We start from the raw sequence: 6,714 nt of genomic DNA, 5'->3' as shown, positions 1-6,714 counted from the left end.
GCATCTCTATATTTACAAAATTCTGTTCACTTACCCCATTAACTTTACCAAGCATTGGTCATTTGGTAATAAAATCCTTAATAAGCATGGGACACATGGGAGATTCCTGGTCAGCACCAAGAGTACTGGAGTTAAAGTGTTAGTGTAAGAGTTAAAGAATAGTCTTTATTCATTCCTTTCTTCTCTCCAAATTTTCAGTCAACTGAATAATTTGGATAAGAGTCTACAGGAATCAAAACATCAGTTTTTTGTTTGTTTGTTTGTTTGTTTGTTTGTTTTTAACGGTAGCACTAGGATTTATTAAACTGTCTTAGTAAAGGCGCTGGGGCTTGCCCATGGTGCTCTTGATGTATAAATCCAGATATTTGCCGATTCTTGAGCAAGGACACTAGGAAATTGACAGCTAAGTGGATGTTGTACAGGAGCTCATCATCTGTCATCTTCACGTGGCCAACAGCCACTGCCAGGCATACCACCTTCCTCATCTGGGATTTGATGGTGGACTTCACTTCATCCACTTTGGCCACCATGTTCTCATTGTGGGTCAGCAAGGAAAGAAACTTGCCAGCTTTATTCAGGCCTGGACCCAGGATTCGTGGGATCTGCTTGATCAGAGATTCTGAAGCCAAAAAGGCATCATACCATCATACCTCTTGGCCAACTTCTTGACTAAAGAAAAGTTTAGTTATTTAAAGTTATTTAATAAAAAGTTTTTTTTAATTTTTGTTGAGTTTCTTCAGCACCTCAATGTCCATGTGGGGAATAGTCATTGCCTTGGCCTCAAAGGCTACTGGTCCCCCAAAACACACACGGAGAACTTGGGTTGGGGGTTGGGGTAGACTTAAGCCTGACGGTGCCCGAGAAGCGTCTGTCCTTCTGAGTGTCATAGTTCTTCAGGCTGATCTGCAGCTCCACCATCTCCATAAACTTCCAGCCTGTGCACTGGTTCCCATGCAGCATCCCCTTCACTGCCTCGTACAGGGTGTGGCGGAAGGCTACTGCTCATGGTAGCTTGGCCCGCAGTAACCCGCAGTTATTTTGTATATTACTAGCAGAGTTGCATTGAAGAACTTGGTTTGGACTGACCAAAATCAAATCTAATACTATTACCCCCCACCACACACACACACACACACACACACACACACACACACACACACAATTAACCTGTGGGACTTGCATGTGGGAAAATTTGGTTCTTCATAGTAGATACTTATCAAATCAGCCACACTGAAGATCTTATCTCAGACCCCGTGTCCCAAAAAGGATCAAAGAAACTAAGAGATTTGTGATTCTAACAAAGAAAAATGTGGCCAAAGGATGGCTGCTGAAACCATGACCCTCTTGTTTGAAAAAGCCAATAAACAATAAATGGAAGACTGGATATTTCTTTCTATTAAAAAGAAAAAAAATAACCCTGAATTTCCAATTTTATGAGATGGTAGGAATCTGGAGAAAAAGAAAAACAAAAAAACAAACAAACAAACAACCCAAAAAACAAAAAGCAAAACCCTCTGAGTACAGAATTGCTCTATCATTCACCTCTAGCAACTTGGCCAGGCATCTGTGTCTTACAGAACAAAAGAGCTTTTAGTTTTGTTTTTGGGGTCCCCACCCTCCGTTTTCAGATCTGCCATTGTACCAAGAATGTAGCAGCTATAGATAATATCTAAACAATTGAAGCATTATTTTCAAAATCAGACTGCAGGCTAGACTTTACTAAAACCTATTCCACAGCCATTAAGTGACTCAATTTAATCAATGGTTTCTTAGGGTGTATAACACACTCAGTTGTGGATTTTCACATTCATGTGCTTTTTTAAATCATAAAATGCAAATTATCAAATAATAAAACTGTCATACATTTTGAAGAATTATCTTGGAAAATATTTGATATAGAATATTTGTGGGTTTTTTTTCTTTTAAAGAATTGCCTTAAAAAAGGAAATAAAGAAAACAACCAAAATCTAGATTTCTATAATGCCAGGCATTTTGTCTTCAAAACCATTTAGAAAATGACTTTAGTCAGATAAAGACTTGGCATAATGAATTAGTACATTAACACTAAGAGCAGTAGGTTCCTGACTAAACTGTTATTTCTCTTGTCATTTGAGAAACTTGCCATTTACAAACTTGCTTAGGGCTTCATTTTTGAGGCAAATGAAAACAGGATTTAACTCCATGGCTTCCACTGACATTAATGGAATCCATTCATCTACCTGGTCATGCTCTGCTTAGAAATTTACACTTTAAGGCTAATATTTACTACACTATATGCTGTGAACTTGCTTTAGGAAAAAAGAAAAAAGCAAATGTAAATTGAATTCACTCACTCTTTGATTATTATTAAAATAATTTTCTTGAACATTTGATGTATTAGTGTCTTATTCATATCATACATTTCCAGGATATAGTTTCTCTTATACATACTTTGATTTTTTTTAAATCAAATGAAACAAAGATTGAGTTAAATCCTCTTTTGATTCTAATCTTCACTCCTCACCCTCAAGAAGAAACATTACTTCTTCTATTTTGAGAACTTGAAGTGTACAACATTTAGGGTACCCTCAAAATTGGGATAAATAAATTTCTCTAATATGTCAATTACACAAATGTGTGTCAAAAATATCTTTAAAAAGAAGCTTTTTAATAAATAATAATAAACTGATTTTTTCATCAAATTTCTGAATTCATATCCAATTAGTAATGTTAGCACAATTCCAAATTAAATAGGTCTTATAAGTAGAGACCTTTTAAGTAATAAACAAAAATGTATGCCTATGAAATAATATGAAATACTATTGAAATTATGTGTTCTTAAGAATATTGATTGAATTGGGAAAAAGTAACCATGGTAGATTACTATTATTGTTTGGATACTTGAAAGGGTCATACTCATACTCCTCTATTGCCATGTCTTTTGTAATGCTTTTTAAGGAGCTAGTATACCTCTTTACCCGATTGATACTGTGCTTAGCCACATGATTCACTTTGGTCAATAGTCCATGAGCACATTTGATATAATCAACATCCAAGTAGAAGCATTAAGAGCCACCATGTTTCTGTTATCTGCCCTGCACTTTTTCTACACTACAAAATCAGCATGTTCGGTATCAAGGCTGCTCAATTGTAAACCAGATCTACATCCAAACTGTTGAATCTGACGTATTATATGGTTGAGAAACAAACTTTGCTATTTATTAGGACACTGAAAATATGAAGCTATTTGTTACTGACAGATAACACAAAAAAGATTTACTTATCAGTTTTTAAAAGATTTTATTTATTTATTTGAGAGAGAGAGAGAGAAAGAAAGCGCACAAGCTGGGGAGAGGAGTAGAGGAAGAGGGAGAAGCAGACTCCCCACTGAGTAAGACCCCAAGACCCCGGGATTATGAACTGAGCCGAAAGCAGATACTTAAACAACTAAGCCACCCAGGTGCCCCTCATCATCATTTTTAAAGGTAAGATATTACAATGGCAGAATAACTGAAATTATATAAGCTAAAGAGAAGTCAAGCCATTAACAGTATTAGTAATACTTGCCACTTCCTGTCTACTCATATTTGTTTAAGCGAGGGTTTGGTTGTGATCAGATAGATGACTAACTGAATGATCACTTTTTTTCCTATTAGTATTTTAAATGGTCTCTTAGAAAATGGGTCCCACTTGGCTTTAAAATAGTGCCTTAGATTGGTGGCTATCCCTGATCTACAAATGTTCTTCCAGAAAGGAAAAGCATTTTGTAACAATATTAGAAATAGCAACATTTGGGGATCCCTGGGTGGCTCAGCGGTTTAGCACCTGCCTTTGGCCCAGGGCGCGATCCTGGAGACCCAGGATCGAATCCCACGTCGGGCTCCCGGTGCATGGAGCCTGCTTCTCCCTCTGCCTGTGTCTCTGCCTCTCTCTCTCTCTCTCTCTCTCTGTGACTATCATAAAGAAAAGAAAAGAAAAAAAGAAATATCAACATTTATCATAAAAGAAACATATTCCTTATATTGTTTTGATTCTTAAGTCACACTTAACTTTGCAAAAACAATGGTTATAAATTCTCAGTTTTATAACAAAATAGGCCTTACATAAGCCATCTTTTTTATTCTATTTATAGATGAAGAAATGGGAGTTAAATGACTTGCTAAAGAGTTAGCTATGGCCATATAGAATATTTTAGTGCCATGCATAGATGTAAGTCTTGGAATCACTATTTAATCATATCTATGTATAATTCTTTAATGCTATTAGTAATCTCTTTCAATTATCTTGAAGCTTTAAAAATGTATGTATGTATGTATCTTCGTATGTATGTATTTATTATGGAATTTACTTATTTATTTATTATGGAATTATGAGATTGACCAAGTTAACAGACTTTTAAGTGAGTAATATAATATTGCTACCCATAGGGACAGTGGGTAAAACAAATCTATTTGTGTAACTAATTTTTTTTTTACATTGATTAGGGACTCTCCATCTTCTCCTATCCTCAGTCCCTTGAAACCAGCATTCTACTATTTGTTTCTGTGAGTTTGACTATTTTACATATCTCACATAAGTGGAATTATGCAGTATTTGTCCTTCTGTGACTGGCTTATTTTACTTAAAATAATGTCCTTAATATTTATCCATGTTGTTGACCAATGTCAGGGAACTTCTGGGAATTTTATGGTTTCAAACCTAAGTTTTTTTAAAATCTATTTTGACTCGATTTCTGTGCATGGTATAAGATATGGGCCTAATGTTACTCTTTAGTATGTGGATATGAAATTTTCCCAACATCATTTTTTAAGATGATTATCTTTTCCCTATTTTATATTCTTGGTATTCTTGTTGTTTATATATGCACGGATTTATTTCTAAGTTGTTCATTCTGTTCCTTTGTTCAATATGTCTGTTTTTATAATAGCACCGTACTGGTTGGATTATGATAGTTTTAAATTTAAAATAAAGAACTGTGATGCCTCCAGCATTGCTTTTCTTTCTCGGGATTACTTTTGTAATTTCATACAAATTTTAGAATTATTTTTTCTGTTTCTGTTAAAAAGTGTCATTGGAATTTTGATAGGGATTTTCTTAAATCTCTAGATCATTTTGGGTAGTGCAAATATTCTAACAATATATAATTCTTCTAACCCATGAACACAGGATACCTTTTCATTTATTTGTGTCTTCCAAGGTTTTATAGTTTTCGATGTATGATATTTTGCCTCCTCGGGTAAGTTCATTTTATATTTTAATAGTTTCATCTTTTTGATGCATTTTTGATGCAATTTTAAAAGGGATTGCTTTCTTTTTTTTTAATTTATTTTTTATTGGTGTTCAATTTACCAACATACAGAATAACCCCCAGTGCCCGTCACCCATTCACTCCCACCCCCCGCTCTCCTCCCTTTCTACCACCCCTAGATCGTTTCCCAGAGTTAGCAGTCTTTACGTTCTGTCTCCCTTTCTGATATTTCCCACACATTTCTTCTCCCTTCCCTTAAATTCTCTTTCACTATTATTTATATTCCCCACATGAATGAGAACATATAATGTTTGTCCTTCTCCGACTGACTTACTTCACTCAGCATAATACCCTCCAGTTCCATCCACGTTGAAGCAAATGGTGGGTATTTGTCATTTCTTTTTTTTTTTAATTTTTATTTATTTATGATAGTCACAGAGAGAGAGAGGCAGAGACACAGGCAGAGGGAGAAGCAGGCTCCATGCACCGGGAGCCTGATGTGGGATTCGATCCCGGGTCTCCAGGATCGCGCCCCGGGCCAAAGGCAGGCGCCAAACCGCTGCGCCACCCAGGGATCCCGTATTTGTCATTTCTAATGGCTGAGTAATATTCCATTGTATACATAAACCACATCTTCTTTATCCATTCATCTTTCGATGGACACCGAGGCTCCTTCCACAGTTTGGCTATCGTGGCCATTGCTGCTATAAACATCGGGGTGCAGGTGTCCCGGGGTTTCATTGCATCTGTATCTTTGGAGTATATCCCCAACAGTGCAATTGCTGGGTCGTAGGGCAGGTCTATTTTTAACTCTTTGAGGAACCTCCACACAGTTTTCCAGAGTGGCTGCACCAGTTCACATTCCCACCAACAGTGTCTCCCATTCTGTAGGTTGTCTTTGAGTTTTGTTGACTGTATCCTTTGCTGTGCAAAAGCTTCTTATCTTGATGAAGTCCCAATAGTTCATTTTTGCTTTTGTTTCTTTTGCCTTCGTGGATGTATCTTGCAAGAAATTACTGTGGCCGAGTTCAAAAAGGGTGTTGCCTGTGTTCTTCTCTAGGATTTTGATGGAATCTTGTCTCACATTTAGATCTTTCATCCATTTTGAGTTTATCTTTGTGTATGGTGAAAGAGAGTGGTCTAGTTTCATTCTTCTGCATGTGGATGTCCAATTTTTCCAGCACCATTTATTGAAGAGACTGTCTTTCTTCCAATGGATAGTCTTTCCTCCTTTATCGAATATTAGTTGACCATAAAGTTCAGGGTCCACTTCTGGGTTCTCTATTCTGTTCCATTGATCTATGTGTCTGTTTTTGGCCAGTACCACACTGTCTTGATGACCACAGCTTTGTAGTACAACCTGAAATCTGGCATTGTGATGCCCCCAGATATGGTTTTCTTTTTTAAAATTCCCCTGGCTATTCGGGGTCTTTTCTGATTCCACACAAATCTTAAAATAATTTGTTCTAACTCTCTGAAGAAAGTCC

At 36.5% G+C, this 6,714-nt stretch overlaps 1 pseudogene; it reads right to left on the bottom strand.

The window, feature by feature from the left end:
• Positions 1-310: 310 nt before the first annotated feature.
• On the bottom strand, positions 311-2,183 carry LOC112652003 (60S ribosomal protein L10a-like; annotated as a pseudogene).
• Between the last annotated feature and the right edge of the window lie 4,531 nt (positions 2,184-6,714).

The sequence above is a fragment of the Canis lupus genome, chromosome 4 (assembly GCF_003254725.2).
Source record: "Canis lupus dingo isolate Sandy chromosome 4, ASM325472v2, whole genome shotgun sequence".
Lineage (NCBI taxonomy): Eukaryota > Metazoa > Chordata > Mammalia > Carnivora > Canidae > Canis > Canis lupus.
The sequence above is the reverse complement of the archived record's forward strand: the minus strand, read 5'-3'. Positions and strand labels throughout refer to the sequence as shown.